Genomic DNA, 22664 nt, shown 5'->3' with positions numbered 1-22664 from the left:
GGCCCGTTAGTTCCAGTGAAGAGAACTCTTAAGGCGTCAGCATACCAAGGCCTCATTATAGCGCCACCTTTTATCATTATAAAGCCATCCTCTGGCTCTAGTCTGATGACCTTGCCTGGGCTGAGAGGATGTCATCAGTCTGCTGCAGGCAGGAGGAAGTATTTCCTCAGTCTCCTACCACACCGTGAACAGATTGCAACATTGTAACTCCACTGTTTATCCTAAAAAAAAAAACATACTTGAGCTCTAGTCTGATGACTTTGCTAAGGCTGAGGCCCCGTACACACGGCCGAGGAACTCGACGTGCCAAGCACGTCGAGTTCCTCGTCGAGTTCTGGGATGAAGCCGCCGAGGAGCTCGGCGGGCCGCCTTCTCCCATTGAACAACGAGAAAATAGAGAACATGTTCTCTATTTTCTCGACGAGCTCCTCGGCGGCTCCATCGAGCCAAAAGTGTACAGACGACAGAGTTTCTCGGCAGAATCCGGGTTTTGACCGAGTTTCTCGCTGAATTCTGCCGAGAAACTCTGTCGTGTGTACGAGGCCTGAGAGGATATCATCAGTCCGCTGCAGGCAGGGGGAAGCATTTCCTCAGTCTCCTACCACGCAGTGAACAGATTGCAACATTGTAACTCCACTGTTTTTTCTTAAAAAAATAAAAATAAAGGTGTAGATTCACGTACCTTTTACGGCGGCGTATCTCCAGATACGCCGCCGTAATTTGAAATCCGCGCCCGCGTATCGTTACGCCTATTCTCAAAGGCAGATACGCTTAAAAAATAGGCTTCCTCCACCGACGTAACTTGATTGCGGCGGCGTAGAATTGTGTGCAATATTACGTTAACCGCTAGGGGCGCTTCCGTTGTTTTCGGAGTAGAATATGCAAATTACCTAGATACGGCGATTCACAAACGTACGTGCGCCCGGCGGTAGTTTTTTTACGTCGTTTGCGTAAGTCGTTTTCGTCGTAACGTTGCTCCTGCTATTAGGTGGCGCAGCCAATGTTAAGTATGGACGTCGTTCCCGCTTCGAAATTTGAATTGTTTGCGTCGTTTGCTTAAGTCATTCGCGAATAGGGCTGGACGTAATTTACGTTCACGTCGAAACCAATACGTCGTTGCGCCGTACTTGGAAGCAATGCACACTGGGATATGTACACGGACGGCGCATCACATATTAGCATAAAACACGCCCCCCCCTTCCCCATTTCAATTACGCGCGCTTACGCCGGCCCCATTTAAGCTACCCCGCCGCAACTTACGGAACAAGTGCAGCTACGTGAAGCTACCCCGCCGCAACTTACGGAACAAGCGCAGCTACGTGAATCTACACCAAAACATACTAGAGCTCTAGTCTGATGACTCTGCCTAGGCTGAGATGAGGCCATCAGTCTGCTGCAGGCAGGAGAAAGCATTTACCTAGTCTCGTACCACGCAGTGAACAGATTGCAACATTGTTTATCTTATATATAAAAAAAAAAGAACATACAAGAGCTCTAGTCTGATGACTTTGCCTAGGCTGAGAGGAAGTCATCAGTCTGCTGCAGGCAAGAGGTAGCATTTTCTCAGTCTCCAACATTGCAACTTTGCAGCAAATCAGGTCAGAGGCTCCATCAGACATCTGTGAACTGCACAGGCACCTGGATTTACATAACTGTCATCTCTCAGCCCAGGAAGTACTATAGATGGTGACCCCGGACGATGCCTGAACCAAAGATGGCGCCGTGCTTCTGGAGATAAAAGCAGGTGAAGGTATTGTCGGGGCCGGGGGGGGGGGGGGTTACACATCTGAAGTGTTACACTCACATTACTGAGCATGCATGGATGTATGATCCTTCATTGGGGATGGAGGAATACACAGCCCGGCAGTGGCGGGGTTAAGCGCTGAGTTCTGTCTGTTGCAGAAGCGCGTTGTGTCATTCTAATAATATGATGAAGAATAAGAGAACGATAGCTCTCTCTACCATGCAGTGGGCGTCTGTCATTACATGACTCACCGGCGCGTTTTGGAACAAGTCGACGTTGCGTTCCCGTGTGCCGCTTTATCTCTTTGTTATGCTGCGGAAATTAAACAGCCTGGCCGACCTACGGCGCCCCGGGGAAGACGCGAGTCCCTCTGCGCCGGCTTTCCGACCGTCACTGGAAAACTGGCGCCGGTCAGCGGGGGGGAAGAGAAAGGCGCGGATTTGTTTGGCAGCGGCGCTGGCGCAGAAGGAGCGCAGCAGAGACTAATTGGCTGTTTAAGCCAACAATAAATTCCCTGAATTTCCAATCAGACATAAAGTGGGCCTGTCATGATGATCTCCCTGAATTACATCAATCATGAAAATATTGAAGTTTGGCCACTAGATGGCACTGTACCAATACCCAAACAGAAGCTGCGATTGATTTGGATGGGGGGGACAGTTTTCCTCTAAGAAACTTTGGCCTAGATTCAGGTACATTTGCGCCCTCTTACGGAGGCGCAGCGTTCCGTTTTTACGATACGCCTCCGTAAATTACGTGTGCTACGCTTCATTCACGAAGCAGTAGCTCCGTAATTTGCGTGTGCGCTCCGTAAAACTGCCCGGCGTAACCGCGCGTAATTTAAATGGATTATTTAAATTAGGCGCGTTCCCGCGCCGAACGTAGTGCGCATGCTCCGTCGGGAAACTTTCCCGACGTGCATTGCGGTAACTGACGTCGCAAGGACGTCATTTGCTTCAACGTGACGGTAAATGGCGTCCAGCGCCATTCACGATTCACTTACGCAAACAACGTAATTTTTAAAAATCGCAACGCATTGGGCAGCTAAGAGCATGGGCAGCCTTACGCAGAAACCGACGAACGCAAACGACGTAAAATGCGAACGCAGGGGGCGCGCATACGGTTGTGAATCGGCGTGAGTATGCAATTTGCATACTCTACGCTGACCACTACAGGAACGCCACCGAGCGGCCATCATAAGAATGCAGCCTGCGATACGACAGCATAAGAGCCTTATGCCAGTCATATCTTAGGCTGCAGTCGGCGTATCAAGCTTTCTGAATACAGAAAAGTCGATACGCTGACGCAACTAAGCAATTGCGCTGCGTATCTATGGATACGCAGACGCAATTGCTTACTGAATCTACCCCTTTAATTTTTCAGTTGAAGGATGTTCAGGGAAGTGGTGCTGAATGCACACAGCCGTCATGATGTGTCTAAAAGGTTTATGCTGTGATCATCAGCGCCATCTAGTGGCCAAATATTTCTTGTGATGTGTTTAATAGGTTTATGTGCTATGAGCGTCAGCGCCACCTAGTGGCCATAATGCATAATCCCCCTGAATTACATCAATCACGAACATCATGGCCACTAGATGGAGCTGTAGGAACACCCAAACAGCAGCTGCAACTGGGCACTGTTTGGCCATCAGTTTTCCTCTCAGCGCCTTTCAGTCGAAGGATGTTCAGGGAAGCGGTGCCGAATGTACACAACCTTAACGAACCGTGACGTGTTTAATAGGGTTTATTTGTTATGATCGTCAGCTCCATCTAGTGGCCATAATGCAGTATAATTCCTGAAATGCACCCGATAATGAAAATTTGGCATTATGGCCCCTAGATGGAGCTGCAAGAATACCTGAACAGCAGCTGCAGCCGTTTTCCTCCCAGCGCCTTCAATTTTACAATCGAAGGATGCTCAGGGAAGTGGTGCTGAATGCCCACAGCCATCATGATGGATCGTCGTGGTATGTCTAATAGGTTTAAATGCAATGATCGTCATCGCCATCTAGTGGCCATAATGCAGTATTTACCATAATGGCATCAATTGTGAAAATACTGCCTTATGGCCACTAGATGGAGCTACAGGAATACAACTGATTGGATGTGGTTTATATGCTATGATCATCAGCTCCATCTAGTGGCCAAATATTCATTGTCATGTGTTTAATAGGTTTTATTTGCAACGAATCCCAGCTTCATCCAATGGCCACAATGTATTATTTTCCTGAATTACATCAATCAGGAAAATTCCACATTATGGCCACAAGATGGAGCCATAATAAAAAAAAAAATCCTGAATTACGTCAATCAGGAAAACTAGATGGAGCCATAATACATTATTTTCCTGAATTACGTCAATCAGGAAAATTCCACATTGTGGCCACTAGATGGAGCCATAATAAAAAAAAAAAATCCTGAATTACGTCAATCAGGAAAACTAGATGGAGCCATAATACATTATTTTCCAGAATTACGTCAATCAGGAAAATTCCACCTTATGGCCACTAGATGGAGCCGCAATGCGTTAATTTCCAGAATTACGTCAACCAGGAAAATACCACATTACGGCCACTAGATGGAGCTTATTTTCCTGAATTACATCAATCAGGAACATTTCACATTATGGCCACTAGATGGAGCCATAATAAAAAAAATCCTGAATTACGTCAATCAGGAAAACTAGATAGAGCCATAATACATTATTTTCCAGAATTACGTCAATCACGAAAATTCCACATTGTGGCCACTAGATGGAGCCGCAATGCATTATTTTCCATAATTATGTCAATCAGGAAAATTCCACATTATGGCCACTAGATGGAGCCGCAATGCATTATTTTCTAGAATTTTCTATGCAATGTATCGGGGGGCCATTAACAATGAACAGCATCACAATGCAATAACGCCCAAAAAAAAACCAAAAAAAAAAACCACAATGATAAAAAAAAACTGCAGGTAAGCGTTTAAATTTCTTGATTTTTCTGCCCATTAGCCTGAATTTTTTTAGGTTGGTGACAGGGTCTCTTTAAAGCGGGCATAGGCCAAGCTGCTGAGCTGCCAGGGAAGCGGGTTATGAACACGGATGAGATTGTATGTAGGAAGCTGCGGTACGCCGCTGACAACACGTGGAGTGTAGATCTGTACGGGGCGCAGGCATGGCGGTACACCGCGCCCATCGCCTGCAGACATCTATCTGCTGTTTGCACTGTGTCAGCACAGAGGGAGGAGGGCAGGACACAACCAGAGCTTCCACAGTCTAGAATTTACCCCCCGGGGGCCAAACACACCGAGCAAGGGAACGTCACACAACCGCTGATCTGCAATTAAAGGGGCACTCCACCTTCTGTAATAAATGCAGCAATAGTAATCCTATACTCATTCATTGGATTTCAGCTCTTCCAATCATGGAGGCTCGGCATCCGGTGTGGGCGTTACCTATGCAAATACAGCCTACCTAGGAATGCCCACTCCTCCTGACACCCGCCCATCAAGGCATTTTGATATTTGCATAACTCCTCCCATCAGGGCTCCCGATGTTTGCATTACTCCTCCTATAACAGGAAATGCCTAAACAAGGAATTTATACAATGGTTTATAGCAGGGATAGGACACTCTGTACCAGTTGCTTCTGTTACAAGGCTGACAGGAGTAGTGACAGCAACCTCACTGCCCTAACCATCCTTCCTCTCCCTGCCTCGTACCTTTGGCTACCTTGAAGGGGTGGGCACTAGGCAGGAGGGGAGGCTGCTCTGGGTGCAGTGGTTTATTGCAGGGGAGGGCGCACCCTGTGCTGAGTGCTTCTGTTATAAGGCTGACAGGAGTAGTGACAGCAACCTCACTGCCCTAACCATCCATACTCTTCCTGCCTCGTACCTTTGGCTACCTTGAATGCCAGGGCCAGCTCAAGGGGCGGGCACTAGGCAGGAGGGGAGGCTGCTCTGGGTGCAGTGGTTTATTGCAGGGTAGGGCGCATCCTGTGCTGAGTGCTTCTGTTACAAGGCTGACAGGAGTAGTTACAGCAACATCACTGCTAACCCTAACCATCCATCCTCTCCCTGCCCTGTAGCTTTGGCCACCTTGCTCGGCTGGGCTCAGGCAGCGCCAGGACAAGGGGTGGGCAGAAGGGTTGGCTGCCCTGGATGAAATGGTTTATTGCAGGGATGGGGGCACCCTACAGTATGCCTATGCTGGGTGCTTCTGTTACATGGCTGACAGGTGTAGTGACAGTGAGATCACACCCCCAGATACCCCCACTCTGATCACACCCCCCATATACCCTCACTCTGATCACATCCCTCAGCTACCCCCACCCTGATCACACACCCCCAGATACACCCACCCTGATCACACACCCCCAGATTCCCCCCCCCACTCTGATCACACACCCCCAGATTCCCCCCCCCCCACTCTGATCACACACCCCCAGATACCCTCACTCTGATCACATCCCCAGATACACCCCCCCTCGCTCTTATCACACCCCTCATAAACCCTTACTCTGATTACACCCCCCAGATACACCCCCCCCCACTCTGATCACACACCCCCAGATACACCCACCCTGATCACATACCTCAGACACCCCCACTCTGGTCACACCCCCAGATACACCCCCCGCTCTGATCCCCCCCCCCCCCCATATACCCTCACTCTGATCACACACCCCAGATACCCCCACTTTGATGACACCCCCAGATACACCCCCTCCCTGCTCTGATTACACCCCCATATACCCTCATTCTGATCACACCCCCAGATATACCCCCCCACACTCTGATCACCCCCCCATATACCCTCACTCTGATCACATCCCTCCATATACCCTCACCCTGATCACACCCCTAGTCTGCCCCACTCTGATCACACCCACAGTCCCCCCACTCTGATAACACCCCCCATATACCCCCACTCTGATCACACCCCAGTCCCCCCCTCTGATCACACCCCCAGATACCCTTACTCTGATCACACCCCCAGATACCCCCACTCTGATCACCCCCCCCCCATATACCCTCACTCTGATCCCCCCCCCCCCAGATACCCCCACTCTGATCACTCCCCCCCTAGATACTCCCACTCTGATCACACCCCCAGATACCCCCACTCTGATCACCCCCCGCCCCCAGATACTCCCACTCTGATCACCCCCCCCCCCCCAGATACTCCCACTCTGATCACACCCCCAGATACCCCCACTCTGAACACACACCCCCCAGATACCCCCACTCTGATCACACCCCCCAGATACCCCCTCTCTGATCACACCCCCAGATACCCCCTCTCTTATCACACATCCAGATATCCCACCAGATCCCTCCCCATCACACACACAAAATACCCCTCTCATCTCACCAGTCCTACAGCCCCAGGGACAGGAGGGTTATCTGCAGCAGCCAGCAGGGAGCCTCCTCCACCCTGACCTCCTCCTCTACCATCACCCCGGCCTAATACCTCTCCCCCCCCCCCCCCCAGCATAGCGTGGCGCTCACTGCCTGCACACACTTGGGATCTGGGTCTGCCCAGCGCTCCACCCTCCTCTGCATGCTTATATCCGTCCTCCCTGCTTTCTTTGTGACAACAGATAAACAGCAGGTGAACTAAAACCAGTGTGAGGGTATTAGTTTGCCTGCTGTCTGGGCTGCCTTGTGGTGGTGCTGTGTCCCTGTCTACGCCCCTTTAAATGTTGCGCCCAGTGCAACTGCACCAGCTGCCCCCCCCTCACTACGCCACTGGAACAGTGTGATGCAAATGGTGACAATGTAGCCATTTGCATAGAGGGGGAGCTGCGTTGTCACCCTGTCAGAGGAAGTCGTGAATTCAGGCAAAATATTGATTATCAGTTGAGTTCTACTTTAACGTGTTAAGGCTCACATGAGATTTCAGTGATCAGATTTCAGTGATAGACTGTAATGACTTTGCACAGAAAATTGACTTTTTAATACTGTAAATGGCACTAATTACATGACTAATATTAATCACCTCTTTACAGAAAATGAAAGAAAAAAACATAAAAAAAAAAATAAAAAAAAAAGACAATGGCTTCCCTTTCTAAGTCATTATCCGCCTTCAGATCTCATCTGTTGCAAACCCTAAAGAAGATGTCTATCTGAAGGAAGTCACGCAACGCCTGCTTAACAGTCGGAGTTTATTAATTTAAACCATATTAATGACAGATGCGCTTAAATATAAAATTCCGATAGATTTTTTTGACCTCTGGGTTCACACACGTGTTATCCTGATTTCCTTGCACGCCGGTGTTCAATTGACTCCATTGGAATAAATCAAAGCTGGCCTTTCAGTAATTTTTACAAGCCTGCATATGTGCTTTTTTTTGTTAATACTACCTTCTCCTTATGTCTTCAGGCTAGTCACATGACGGGCATGCTCTTTTTCACATCTTCCCTAGCAGTGAGCAGTCCTTAATGATGCAGAGAGTAGTATTAGGTAAATGGGCCCCTGACTGTACTTATAGTATGTCCTCTGTCTTGCAGGTTGATGGTCACACAGTAAAGACTGAGGACATCTAGTGGCAGACCTGCATTACTGCTATGGAGAAGGGATAAGTATTGCAGCCAGAGCTCCTTTTTTAAGTATATAGGGCCAGATTCACAGAAGAGATACGACGGCGTTTCTCTGAAACGCCGTCGTATCTCTCAGAGTATCTATGCGACTGATTCATAGAATCAGGTTACGCATAGATAGCCCTAAGATCCGACAGGTGTAATTGACTTACACCGTCGGATCTTAGGATGCAGTACCTCGGCCGCCGCTGGGTGGAGTTTGCGTCGTATTCCAGTGTCGGGTATGCAAATTAGCAGTTACGCCGATCCACAAAGGTTTTTCCCGTCGTTACGTCGGCGCAAGTCTTAGTTTCCCGTCGCAAAGTTAGGGCTGCTATTAACATGGTGTAAAATTACTCCACCATGTTAAAGTATGCCCGTCGTTCCCGCGTCGCTTTTGAATTTTTTTTTCCCGGCGTAAGTACGCTACGCACGTCGCGATTCACAAACACGTCGCGCCGCCGTATTTCGCGCAAAGCACGTCGGGAAAATTGCGAACGGAGCAAGCGCAGTACGTCCGGCGCGGGAGCGCGCCTAATTTAAATGGTACCCGCCCCCCCCCAAATTTGAATTGGGCGGGCTTGCGCCGGACGTGTTTACGATACACCGCCGCAAGTTTACAGGTAAGTGCTTTGTGGATCGGGCACTAACACTGAAAACTTGCGGCCGTGTAACGTAAACGGGTTACGTTACACGGCCGCAATTCTATGTGAATCTGGCCCTAAATCCCTGGTGGAGGAATATTTAAAAAAAAAAAGTTGGGCTTTAAAGAACGAATTCCTCTTTAGGCATAGGATCTTGTCTACACAGGGCCGCCATCAGGGGGTACAGACAGTACACCTGTAAGGGGCCCGGAGGTCCCCAGAGGCCCGGATGGCAATCCCCTTTTTTTTGTAAGGTGCCCGGAGGTCCCCAGGGCCCCGGATGGCAACCCCCCCTTTTTTTTATATTATTTTGTTTTTATTAAAGGGCCCAGAGGTCCCAGGGCCCCGGATGGCAACCCCCCCCCTTTTTTTTATTAAAAAAATAATATTTTTTTAATATATTTTTTCTTTCTTTCTCTTTCTTTTCAATTTGAGGCAGCAGCACCCCCCCCCCCCCCCGTTCTCTGCTCCAGGGGGGCCATATCTGAAGCTGTGTAAGGGGCCCCATAATTCCTAATGGCGGCCCTGTGTCTACATATTGTATATAGACTGGACCCTAGAGGATGCTTAAAAAATGCTCCCACAGTCATTGGTGGTCAGTGGCACTTTATTTTTTGCGCTATAAACAAAAAAAGAATGCCAATTCAAAAAACAAACAAAAAAAAACACAATATTTTTTACTTTGCACTATAATAAATATCCCAAATTTATTTAAAAAAAATATATATATTTTTTCCCCATTGAAGTCAATGGATACAAAGATAATTTGTTCCGCATTGACTTCTATTGCATGTGTAGCACTATTTCTCTCTCTCTCTGTGGCTACTGAGTTACGATGGCGTCACCTGTATAGTATTTAGGAGTCTTTATAATCTGTGTGATCAGGACAGAATCTATGACAAGCACAGTGCCTCTATCCAATTGGGGCTTGTGAATAGCAAGTGAAATCCCAATTGAGAAATATATCTTCACATAGACAGTAACCCACACAGCATTGCATTTGAAAGTCCATGTATAGAAGAAATAACATTCAGTGAACCATCCAACAGTGGTGGTGCGTCCATAGAGGGCGCAGGAGCGCCGCCCCCTCGCTCCTGCACCGCCACTGAAAAACGATACATAGATTGATGCATTGCATGAATCTATGTATTGTCGCCGCTGCCCACTATTCAGATGGCCGGCCCCCTGGTGAGTGCCGGCCATTTGAATAACGGCAGCTGGTTGGCTTTAGAAGTGTCTATCAGAGCCAGCGGCTTTGATAGGCTTTCCTATTACCTCCAAATAGTTAACCAGGGGACGCACGGGGTGTGCGTTCCCTGGTAAACACTGACACGCGTCTCAGCCAATCAGGTTCACCGGTTCTGGTTACCGGTAACCTGATTGGCTGAAGTGAAATTGAGGGCGGGACTACTTTGAGGGATCGTGGAGGAAGATCCGAGGATTGCTGACCGAGAAGGAAAGTGCCAGGCGGGGGGTCAATCTGGTGGCATTTTAGGGACAAATTGGCGGCAATTGATAGGCACAGTGGCGACAATTGATGGGCATAGTGGCGACAAAGGCATGGCACAGTGGCGACAATGGCATGGCACAGTGGCTGCGTTTGGAATGGCACAGTGGCGACAATTGATGGGCAAAGTGGTGACAATGGCATGGCACAGTGGCTGCGTTTGACATGGCACAGTGGCGACAATTGATGGCACAGTGGCTGCGTTTGGCTTGGGACAGTGGCGACAATTGATGGGCACAGTGGCGACAATGGCATGGCACAGTGGCGACAATTGATGGGCACAGTGGCGACAATGGAATGTGAGTTAGGGACCTTAGATTGTAAGCTCCTTGAGGGCAGGGACTGTTGTGAATCTACAATAGATATGTGTAAATTGACGGCTAAGTACCTAAAAATTAACAAATTAATTATTGATATACAATAATAATAATATATTCTTTGGACAATCCTCAACTCTTTTAGTAAATATATACACCAAAGAAGCACCCTAACTGGAGATATAACTGTCTAGAAACATGTATTAATGTATTAATATACTATGGGCCGGATTCAGGTAGCCCAGCGTAATGTTCTGCTGGCGTAACGTATCTCCGATACGTTACGCCGCTGTAAATTAGGGCGCAAGTTCCGTATTCATAAAGAACTTGCGCCCTAAGTTACGGCGGCATAACGTATGTGGGCCGGCGTAAGCCCGCCTAATTCAAATGGGGATGATGTGGGCGTGTTTTATTTAAATTAATGGTGACCCCGCGTATTTTATGTTTTTTACGAAGTGCGCATGCTCGAAATTCCGCATATTCTTCGCGTAAATCGGCGGAAGCGCCACCTAGCGGCCAGCGTAAATATGCAGCCTAAGATACGACGGTGTAAGACACTTACGCCAGTTGGATCTTAGGGAAATCTATACGTAACTGATTCTATGAATCAGGCGCATAGATACGACGCCGCAACTCAGAGATACGACGGCGTATCTGGAGATACGCCGTCGTATCTCCTACATGAATCCGGCCCTATATATCCATGTATGATATTAAATATCATTTTTTTTCCCCACGCAGATAACATAGAAACAAGTAAAATGTTACCAGCGTGGCATAAACTTTGCAATTGTTGTCATATATAACTTTAAGTCGCTGGAGACGAAAACCAGTGCAATAAACACATAAATAAATATATATTCAGATATCGGTATTGAATTATCAATAGTATTATCAACAATATAAAGAATCAGTATGAATTATATAATCACAGTATTCAAAAATAAATGAAATTAATCTGGAAAAAATAAAATAAAATAATAATGATAATTAAAAAAAAATATATATATGTATATACTGTATATATATATATATATATATATATATATATATATATATATACACACACACACACATGCATATACACACATATACATACTGTGTGTGACATTATTATATATATATGTATATATATATATATATATATATATATATATATATATATATATATATATATATATATATATATATATATATATATATATATATAATAGAGTATATACATATGTATGTATATATAATACTGTTATTATTAAGCATTATATACAATATTTGCAACATGTCCTAAACATGCATGTGAGCAACCACGTTTGCAGTTGAAGCGCTCTAATAACCAATGTGTACATGGTTTCGAAATCCATACCATTCACCAATATAAACATGTTAAGCAACTTCAATGCGTATACTGTACATGAGATCATCTGTTTATTCCACAGGAGTACACTCTTAAGCCTCGTACACACGGCCGAGGAACTCGACGTGCCAAACACATCGAGTTCCTCGGCCAGTTCAGCACTGAAGCCGCCGAGGAGCTCGGCGGGACGAGAGCTCCCATAGAACAACGAGGAAATAGAGAACATGTTCTCTATTTCCTCGTCGAGCTCCTCGTCGGCTTCCTCGGCCGAAACTGTACACACGACCAGTTTCCTCGGCAGAATTCAGCCAGAAACTCGGTCGGAAGCTGAATTCTGCCGAGGAAACTGGTCGTGTGTACGGGGCCTTAGAATCTCTCATACCGATCTCTGAACAAGAGCCCTGACATGACAAAAACATGCGCAATATAAAAATGCAGATGATACCATCAATTTAGTCCCAACACGGTACACTCACTGGATATTTCAGGTAGGTCTTTAAATAATAAACACACATTTTTACAATGTATTTAATAAATAAATTCTAATTATATTATGCCATTGTTTACTGATCACCCCCATGGGACATAATGGTGGAATAGGAAGCGAGATTTCAGACACATTCCAACATACAGCCCTCCCAGAGATACACCAATTTCACCTGACAAGAAAATGTTATTTCTGCAGCATGAGCTTGACTGGTGACATTGATCTGCTAGTTATGTTGCCCGGAGCTGTAATGATGCTGTGATAATAGCCAAACTGTATACAGAGAAAATACAAATTTTACTGCAGTACAACTGCTAGTGTATATACAGTGGAAGGATTCCAGTTAGTTCACTTACTTTGGCACTCATAATATTGTGCAAGAAAAGTAGCCACATACAGTATATGGTACAGTGGCTGGACAGTGTGGGGTTGATTTACTAATACCGGAGAGTGCAAAATCTGGTGCAGCTGTCCAAATTAGCCAATCAGCTTCTAACTTCAGCTTGAGAATAAAACCTGGAAGCTGATTGGTTTCTATGCAGAGCTGCACCAGATTTTGTACTATCCAGTTTTAGTAAATCAACCCTTATGTAAGTGGCTTGGTCAGGTCGTAAAATTAGAGAGAAAGACAAGGCAGGCTTTGTCGTGAAATACAAATTAGAGTTTAATATCTGAAAGATGAGAACTACAGTAGCTGGAGAGTTTGTAAGCAGCTTGGTTGGGCCTCAATATAAGAGGGAAAGACCAGACAGGTTCTGTTTTGAAAAAAAAAAGTATTACCTGAGAGACAATAGTAACACATATTATACAGTGGCTGGAGAGTTTGTAAGCAGCTTGGTTAGGGCACAATATAAGAGGGAGAAACAACACAGGTTGTGTCTTGAAATAAACAGTATGTATTATCTTAGAGACAATAGCCACAAATATTGTACAGTGGCTGGAGAGTTTGTAAGCAGCTTGGTTGGTCCTCAATCTAAGAGGGAAAGAGGTTTGTTTTAACCACTTAACCCCCGGACCATATTGCTGGTCAAAGACCAGAGTACTTTTTGCGATTCGGCACTGCGTCGCTTTAACTGACAATTGCGCGTACGTGCTACGTGGCTCCCAAACATAATTGGCGTCCTTTTTTTCCCACAAATAGAGCTTTCTTTTGGTTGTATTTGATCACCTCTGCGGTTTTTAGTTTTTGCGTTATAAACAAAAATAGAGCGACAATTTTGAAAAAAAATTATATTTTTTACTTTTTGCTGTAATAAATATCCCCCAAAAATATAAAAAAAAAACAATTTTTTTCCTCAGTTTAGGCCAATACGTATTCTTCTACATATTTTTCTAAAAAAAAATCGCAATAAGCGTTTATTGATTGGTTTGCGCAAAAGTTGTAGCGTTTACAAAATAGGGGGTATTTTTATGGCATTTTTATTAATATTTTTTTTACTAGTAATGGCGGAGATCAGCGATTTTTTTCGGTACTGCGACATTATGGCGGGCACTTCGGACACTTTTGACAAATTTTTGGGACCATTGGCAGTAAAGGGGTTAACAGTAGGGGGCGGGGAAGGGGTTAAGTATGTCCCTGGGTGTGTTCTTACTGTGGGGGGGGGGGTGGCCTCACTAGGGGAAATCACTGATATTCTGTTCATACATTGTATGAACAGAGGATTAGCATTTCCCCCCATGACAAGACCGGGAGCTGTGTGTTTACACACACAGCTCCCAGTCCCTGCTCTGTAATGAGCGATCGCGTGTGCCCGGCGGCGATCGCGCCCGCCGGGCACGCGCACGTGAGCCGGGGGCGCGCGCGCGCCCCTAGTTGCCTGCGAGAGAGCCGACGTAGAGCTACGGGCTCTCGCGCAGGAGAGCCAACCTGCCGCCGTAGAATGACGGCGGCAGGTCGGCAAGTAGTTAAAATAGTGTATTATCTGAAAAGAAAATAGCCACACATATTAAACAGTGGCTGGGGAGTGTGTAAACAGTTTGGTCAGGCCACAAGATAAGAGGAAGAGACAAGACAGATTTTGTCTTGAAATAAATAAATTGAGTGCTTTATCTGAGAGACAATAGCCACAAATATTGTACAGTGGCTGGAGAGTTTGTAAGCAGCTTGGTTAGGGCACAATATTAGAAGAAAATACAAGATGGGTTTTGTCATGAAAAAAAACAGTGCTTTATCTCAGAGACAGTAGCCACAAATATTGTACAGTGGCTATGCAGTATCTAAGCAGCTTGGTAAGGCTGCAGTATAAGAGGAATATTGGTTTTCAGTTTTGCACTCTTGCCAATATCTATACCCAAGAACAACATTTTAGTATATTGCAACTTACCAGTCTTTAGATGTGGAGCATTCATTTTCTTTGTTCAGCCTTGTTTCCCCTTTATTTTCACCTGCTGATCCAGCCAAACCCACAATTTCTCTCCTAGAAAGACAGCACTTGATCACTGTATTGTATCTGGGAGCAGCGTTGTCACCCCAGGGCATGGCTATAGAACACCAATTGCTATTGATACTTATCACTATGGGGTTGATTTACTAAAACCGGAGAGTGCAAAATCTGGTGCAGCTCCGCATAGAAAACAATCAGGTTCCAGTTTTTTTTTTGTCAAAGCTTAAAGGGTTAGTTCACCCTAAAAACTACTTTTTATTATTACACTGGTCCCCCACATTACAATACGATTAAGCCTATTATCATTTTTTTGATGCTGTACATACCTTCGTACAGCTATTCACCCGTGGCTTCCCGGTTGCGAGTCCCGCGGGAGTGGGCGTTCCTAACATGTCTGTGATTGACGTTTTGACCAAAAACGAGCTCCCCCCCTCGCGTAAGCCGCGTCACGGTTGGCAAAAGGAGCCAAACGGCGATGCGCATGCGCAGTATAGCGCCGACTCGCCGTTCGGCTCCTTTCGCCAACGTGACGTGACTTACGCGACGGGGGGGAGCTCGTTTTTGGTCAAAACGTCAATCACAGACATGTTAGGAACGCCCACTCCCGCGGGACTCGCAACCCGGAAGCCACGGGTGAATAGCTGTACGAAGGTATGTACAGCATCAAAAAAATGATAATAGGCTTAATCGTATTGTAATGTGGGGGGCCAGTGTAATAAGAAAAAGTAGTTTTTAGGGTGAACCACCCCTTTAATTTAACAAGCTGAAGACATTTACCTCTAGAGCCCTTTTGACTATCTTCCCATCTTCAATTTATTTTGGCCCTTCTGAAGAATTTGACATTCCCAACAACTTATATCAACCAACCAACCGCAGATACAACTTTCTTTTTCTCAATCAGAATGTCTATATCAAGAAAAACATACAGTCATTTTAAGGGAAATGCCATCAATTTCTGATAAAAAGCCAACATAACATAACTAATGATTTCTATCCTGACATTACTGCCGAGATAAGACCGTTCGATCACAACTTCACCAATGCACAAATAAATCTTCCATATCACCTTGTTCCATCTACTGATGAATAAGTAAAATAAATAAACCAAAAATGATTTTATTATCTTTACATTGACTATATATTGTTTTGTCTGCTTTCTGTACTGCACTCTTTTTTTTTAAATGCCACGATGAGATATAAGAAAATCCCACAGTAAAACGTAAAAAAAAGAGGAAAAAATTTAAGTGGAATTATGGGCAAGCTAAATAATGACACATATGATTTAGGCCGCGTACACACGGTCGGTCAAAACCGATGAAAACGGACTGAAGGTCCGTTTCATCGGTCCAAACAGACCGTGTGTGGGCCCCATCGGTCAGTTATCCTTCGGTCCAAAAATGTAGAACTTGCTTTAAAATTCAACCGATGGACGCCTAACCGATAGGTCAAAACCGATAGTTAGTACGCAAAAGCATCGGTTACAAATCCACGCATGCTCAGAATCAAGTCGACGCATGCTTGGAAGCATTGAACTTCATTTTTCTCTGCACGTCGTTGTGTTTTACGTCACCGCGTTGGACTTGATCGTTTTTTTAACTGATGGTGTGTACACACATCAGACCATCAGTCAGCTTCATCGGTTAACCGATGAGAACAGTCCTTCGGACCGTTCTCATCGGATGGACTGATCGTGTGTACAGGGCTTTAGTCTTTCAGTAGCAAAAAAGTTGAACTAAAACCAAAACTTTTTTCTTTTCCATTTTGGATAGAGTAATGAGGAGGGTTAAAACCTATCATTGTTTTCCCCCCATCTGTGTCCCATTGGGGAGATTGCCCTTCATATCCTGTCCTCATATGTAATAATCACCTGGGATCGGAGACCCCGCTATGGTGCCTTACACACCACCGGCCGCCGACATGTCATCCCGGAGTGACTTCCGGGTATCGCGGCTCTGGCGCTGCACGCGGGAGCCGCCGGTCACAGCACGTCCTCCTTAAGGAACGGTCGCCATTTCTAAAGTGCGCCTGCGCCATTGTCTAGACATCAGCGCAAGTCTGTAGTGTCAATATCTCCTAAACCGTGTAGGTTTAGGAGATATTTCTTGCAACCACAGGTAAGCCTTAATCTAGGGTTACCTGTAGGTAAAAGTGGTCTGTAAGGGTTTACAACCACTTTAAGGACCGGAAGGATTTACCTCCTTAACCACTTAAGCCCTGGACCATTATGCAGGTAAAAGGACCTTGCCCCTTTTTGCGATTCGGCACTGCGTCGCTTTAACTGACAATTGTGCGGTCGTGCAACGTGGCTCCCAAACAAAATTGGCGTTCTTTTTTTCCCACAAATAGAGCTTTCTTTTGGTGGTATTTGATCACCTCTGCGGTTTTATTTTTTGTGCTATAAACAAAATAGAGCAACAATTTTGAAAAAAATTCTATATTTTTAACTTTTTGCTATAATAAATATCCCCCAAAAAATATATAAAAAAACATTTTTTTCCTCAGTTTAGGCTGATACGTATTCTTCTACATATTTTTGGTAAAAAAAAATCACAATAAACGTTTATTGATTGGTTTGCGCAAAAGTTATAGCATTTACAAAATAGGGGATAGTTTTATGGCATTTTTATTAATCATTTTTTTTTTTACTAGTAATGGCGGCGATCAGCGATTTTTTTTTCATGAATGCGACATTATGGCGGACACATCAGACACTTTTGACACATTTTTGGGACCATTGTCATTTTCACAGCGAAAAGTGCTATAAAAATGCACTGTTTACTGTGAAAATGACAATGGCAGTGAATGGGTTAACCACTAGGGGGCGCTAAAGGGGTTAAGTGTCTCCTATTGTGTGTTTCTTACTGTAGGGGGGCGTGGCTGGACGTGTGACGTCACTGATTGTCGTTCCTTATGACAGGGAACAGACGATCAGTGACAAGCCACAGTGAAGAACGGGGAAGGTTTGTTTACACTCACCTCTCCCCGTTCCTCAGCTCCTGTGACCCGATCGCGGGACACCGGCGGCGATTGGGTCCCGCGTGCACGGTCACGGAGCTTCGGACCGGGTTGGCACTTAAAGGGCAACGTACCTGTACGTGCTTGTGCCCAGCCGTGCCATTCTGCCAACGTATATCGGCGTTAGGTGGTCCTTAAGTGGTTAAAGACCAGGCCATTTTTCGCAATACGGCACTGCCTCGCTTTACCTGACAATTGCGTGGTCGTGCAACGCTGTACCCAAACAGAATAATGTCCTTTTTTTCATAAACAGAGCTTTCTTTTGGTGGTATTTGATCACCTCTGCGGGTTTTATTTTTTGCGCTAAAAACAAACAAAAAAACGAAAATTTTGAAACAAATTTTTTTTTCTTACTTTTGATATAATAAATAAATTTGTGGGGAAAAATGTCTAATTTTATTTGGGTATTGCGTCACACAATCGCACAGTTGTCAGGTAAAGTAACTCAGTGCCGTATCGCTAAAAAATGGGCTGGTGACGAAGGAGGGGGGGGTAAATCTTCCGGAGGTCAAGTGGTTAACACATCAGTGAGTTCTTCCTGTAACAGGAACAATGTAAACTCAGGTGAGGATTTGATACATACAGTAAAGCAAAGCATCTTAAATGTTTCCTATAACAATAGAATACAAGCCAATACATCCATAACTGTGCATTAATGTCAATCACACCATGCAGTGAATAATAAAATGTAAATTAAAAAAAAAAAAAAAAAACGTAAAAAAAAAAAAAAAATTCCCAGAGAGTGTAGCACTGAACAATCTTTAAAATGTAATCCATGTGTTTCTTATTAATAATAATAAGAAGAAAAGGAAACCTATAATACATGTCCACTCGCATGTGAAAGTGCATGATCGCACTATTAACCACTTAAGGACCGGACCAATATGCTGCTAAATGACCCAAGGGGTTTTTACAATTCGGCACTGCGTCGCTTTAACAGACAATTGCGCGGTCGTGCGACGTGGCTCCCAAACAAAATTGGCGTCCTTTTTTCCCCACAAATAGAGCTTTCTTTTGGTGGTATTTGATCACCTCTGCGGTTTTTATTTTTTGCGCTATAAACAAAAATAGAGCGACAATTTTGAAAAAAATGCAATATTTTTTACTTTTTGCTATAATAAATATCCCCCAAAAACATATATATAAAAAAAAAATTTCCTCAGTTTAGGCCGATACGTATTCTTCTACCTATTTTTGGTAAAAAAAATCGCAATAAGCGTTTATCGATTGGTTTGTGCAAAATTTATAGCGTTTACAAAATAGGGGATAGTTTTATTATTTTTTTTTTTTACTACTAATGGCGGCGATCAGCGATTTTTTTCGTGACTGCGACATTATGGCGGACACTTCGGACAATTTTGACACATTTTTGGGACCATTGTCATTTTCACAGCGGAAAATGCATTTAAATTGCATTGTTTATTGTGAAAATGACAGTTGCAGTTTGGGAGTTAACCACAGGGGGCGCTGTAGGAGTTAGGGTTCACCTAGTGTGTGTTTACAACTGTAGGGGGGTGTGGTTGTAGGTCTGACGTCATCGATCGAGTCTCCCTAATAAAAGGGATCACACGATCGATGACGCCGCCACAGTGAAGCACGGGGAAGCCGTGTTTACATACGGTTCTCCCCGTTCTTCAGCTCCGGGGAGCAATCATCCCGGATCGCTCCTGAGGCCACGGGAACCGCCACATGTACCGGGGGGGGGTCCCAATCAGACCCCCGACCCACGTCTAGGCAGGCACGTACAGGTACGTGGATGTGCCTGTCCATGCCATTCTACCAAAGTAAATGTACATGCGGCGGTCCGAAGTGGTTAAACAAACATCAGTATATAGCCTAGTATACACTATTGACAAATCGTATGAACGATCGTTTGCATTTTTCCGTGTCCTCATCCAATGTTGAAAAGGAGTAAGGACATTTTTTAGAATGACAGAGGACAACTTCCCACATACATAGCTACCGTCTATGTCTAGTCTACAGTCGTTCTTTGTTTCCGATCATGCACGTGTAAGCAGGCGCAGCTAGCTCGTCTACCACTAGGTGGCTCCGAGCCAGAATAGTATCTGGTTAGAGCAGTGTCATCAGGTGCTAGGCCCCTTTTAGTTAGAGCCCTACTGCAGTTATGCCATGGGTAAGTCAGTGCCCAGGATGGGAGGAGCCCTAGTGCACATTTCCAAACTACCATTCAGGGACACCCTCCCTTCCCAAAAATCAGCTTGTGCTGTAACGAATCACAGCACAGTGATTGGACACAAGAGGCTGGACTTATGATTTCTCCAATCACAAGCAGGGGGCGGGGACTGTGCTCCTCCACGCATTTCTGGACAGGACAAGTACTGTAAGTGAGTAAAGCGTTGATGTGGCGAACTTTTTTGGGGCATTAGTTTGGCTTGGCTGTGTCAGTTTCATTCTGGGACACTGTATTGTCCTGGAATGAAGGTGCCCGGGACAGACCTGCAAAATGCGGGACTGTCCCGAGCAATCCGGGACACGTGGTCACCCTAAGTGCACTTGGGGCATGGGAGCCAAACACCCCACACCAGCACAGATTAGGGTGACCACATTTCCAAACTACCATTCAGGGACACCCCCCTTCCCAAAAATCAGCTTGTGCTGTAACGAATCACAGCACAGTGATTGGACACAAGAGGCGGGATTTATGATTTCTCCAATCACAAGCAGGGGGCGCGGGATTGTGCTCCTCCAGGCATTCCCGGCCAGGACAATTACTGTCAGTGAGTAAAGCGGTGATGTGGCGGCCTTTTTGGGGGGCATCAGATCGGCTGGGCAGTGGCTCAGTGTCAGTTTCATTCCGGGACACTGTATTGTCCCGGAATGAATGTGCCCAGGATAGACCTGCAAAATGCGGGACTGTCCCGGGCAATCTGGGACACATGGTCACCCTAGCACAGATGTAACCAGCATATGGAGGCCCTGTACAGGGCAGGAGGCCGGGGGAGAGTAGACCTGCACCCAGGAAAGCAGTCTGAAGGTGGGGGCTAGGGTGGACTGCAAAGGGACAGGTCAAGAGTTCCCTGAGTAAGGCTATTTCCTAGTATAGGTGTACCCATAGAGGAGGTGGCTACCGAGAGACAGTCCTGTGAGTACCAAGGACCCTGGGTGGAAGGAGAGACTGGGTGAGGAAGAGGAGAGGGAAATGGCTGCTTAAAATACTGCATATGCTTTCACATGGGACTACTGCAGACCGTCCATCAAGTGTGATTGACTAGTGACTCCAGAATGTATGTCAATGTCATGTGACTGTTATGCCATTCCCTGAACTCCATCAGTAAAGTGTAGTGAATCTACTAATTTGTGTGGACATTCATTCCATGTGTAAGGGGTTAGCTTGGTAGCGGGGTGTGTGACCCCTTGGATGGGTTCACTACACACTGAATTTATACAGACAGGCAGTCGAAGACGGTTGAAAACAAAGATTTTGGTTTATTCTCCCATCTTGCTGGAAACAAGTGCAAGCATCCAAACAGCATAAACAAAATCAAACATAAAATAAACCCTGGCCACTTGCGGCGTCTACCTTCACCACACAGGAACCTATCTAGGGAGTCTGGCACAGCCTAGTGCTGGGCAGACACTGCTGGTCATACAGCAGAAAAACTATAGTCTTTTGATTTTTATCACACAGAAAAATCAATCGCCTCCTCAGAAGACTTTCAGTACCCTGCTCTCCTTACTCACAAAGCCTCAGGATGCAGCAATTCAGTGGTAATCCTCTGGATTACTTATAGAGGCCTAAATTGCCTCATTCTGAACAGCTGACGTTTTCCAAACCCCTTAGACCTTTTCTGGCTACTTTTGCAGCCGACGCCTAATAACAATTGGTGTATTGTCTAAACAAGGCAGAAATGTATGTCCCGTCTGTGACAACACCCACAGATTTACCTGACTTCCTGTCACAATGAGTGCAATTGATTTTTAATGGGACCCCAAGCGCGGGTCTGTTTTTTAAATTGGCCAGTAATGGGACCATTTTAATGAGCAAGACTAGGCCTTAATGTACTAGAGAGACAGATCGCAAGCGTTTTCATGTTTTTCATGACTTTAGCAAGCAATCTTCCTTCCTGTTCTGTCATTTTATAGCCTGTGTTTATTGATGAGGATACATTGCCAGCCTGGATTATTGGACCTGGAATGTATTATGCCCTCTGTGGGTGCTAGTAACTTTAATATGTAGTCGGCACATCTGGTAAGAGCAGATATCCAACTGAAGTGCACATAGTGGTTCTGTGATTAGCACCCAAAGGCAATATTTTAGCTTTTGGTGGATACTAGTGGATACTGTTAAAACACTCTGGCAGTTTATGTTATCCCTCAGAGACCAATTATGAGGGGTTCCCACCATCCCTTCGCTGAGTTCCTGGGTCTGTACACCTGGTGGGCAATTATGAGGGCATCCCAACATCACTGTGCTGAGTTCCCAGATCTGTACACCTGTTGTGCCCATTATGAGTGATTCCCATCATCCCTGTGCTGCGTTCCTGTGTCTGTACACTTGCTGTGCCCATTATGAGGGGTTCCCACCATCCCTGTGCTGAGTTCCTGGGTCTGTACACATACTGCGGCCATTATGAAGGGTTCCCATCATTACTGGGCTGAGCTCCTGGCTCTGTACACCTGCTGGGCCAT

The 22664-nt window shown here is 45.5% G+C and overlaps 1 protein-coding gene across 4 annotated transcripts in view; it reads right to left on the bottom strand.

The window, feature by feature from the left end:
- Nucleotides 1–22664, bottom strand: part of PTK2B (protein tyrosine kinase 2 beta) — a 221364-nt gene that overhangs the window by 161594 nt on the left and 37106 nt on the right. For 3 of the 4 annotated variants that reach the window (XM_040348142.1, XM_040348139.1, XM_040348141.1), the window contains exon 2: nt 14940–15032. The exons of the other annotated variant lie outside the window; for it this stretch is intronic. The gene's annotated coding sequence lies outside the window, so the exon portion shown is untranslated. The remainder of the gene's footprint in view (nt 1–14939; nt 15033–22664) is intronic. 4 annotated transcript variants of the gene reach the window in all.

This window comes from Rana temporaria, chromosome 4, assembly GCF_905171775.1.
Source record: "Rana temporaria chromosome 4, aRanTem1.1, whole genome shotgun sequence".
Lineage (NCBI taxonomy): Eukaryota > Metazoa > Chordata > Amphibia > Anura > Ranidae > Rana > Rana temporaria.
This window is presented reverse-complemented; position numbering and strand designations above follow the sequence as displayed.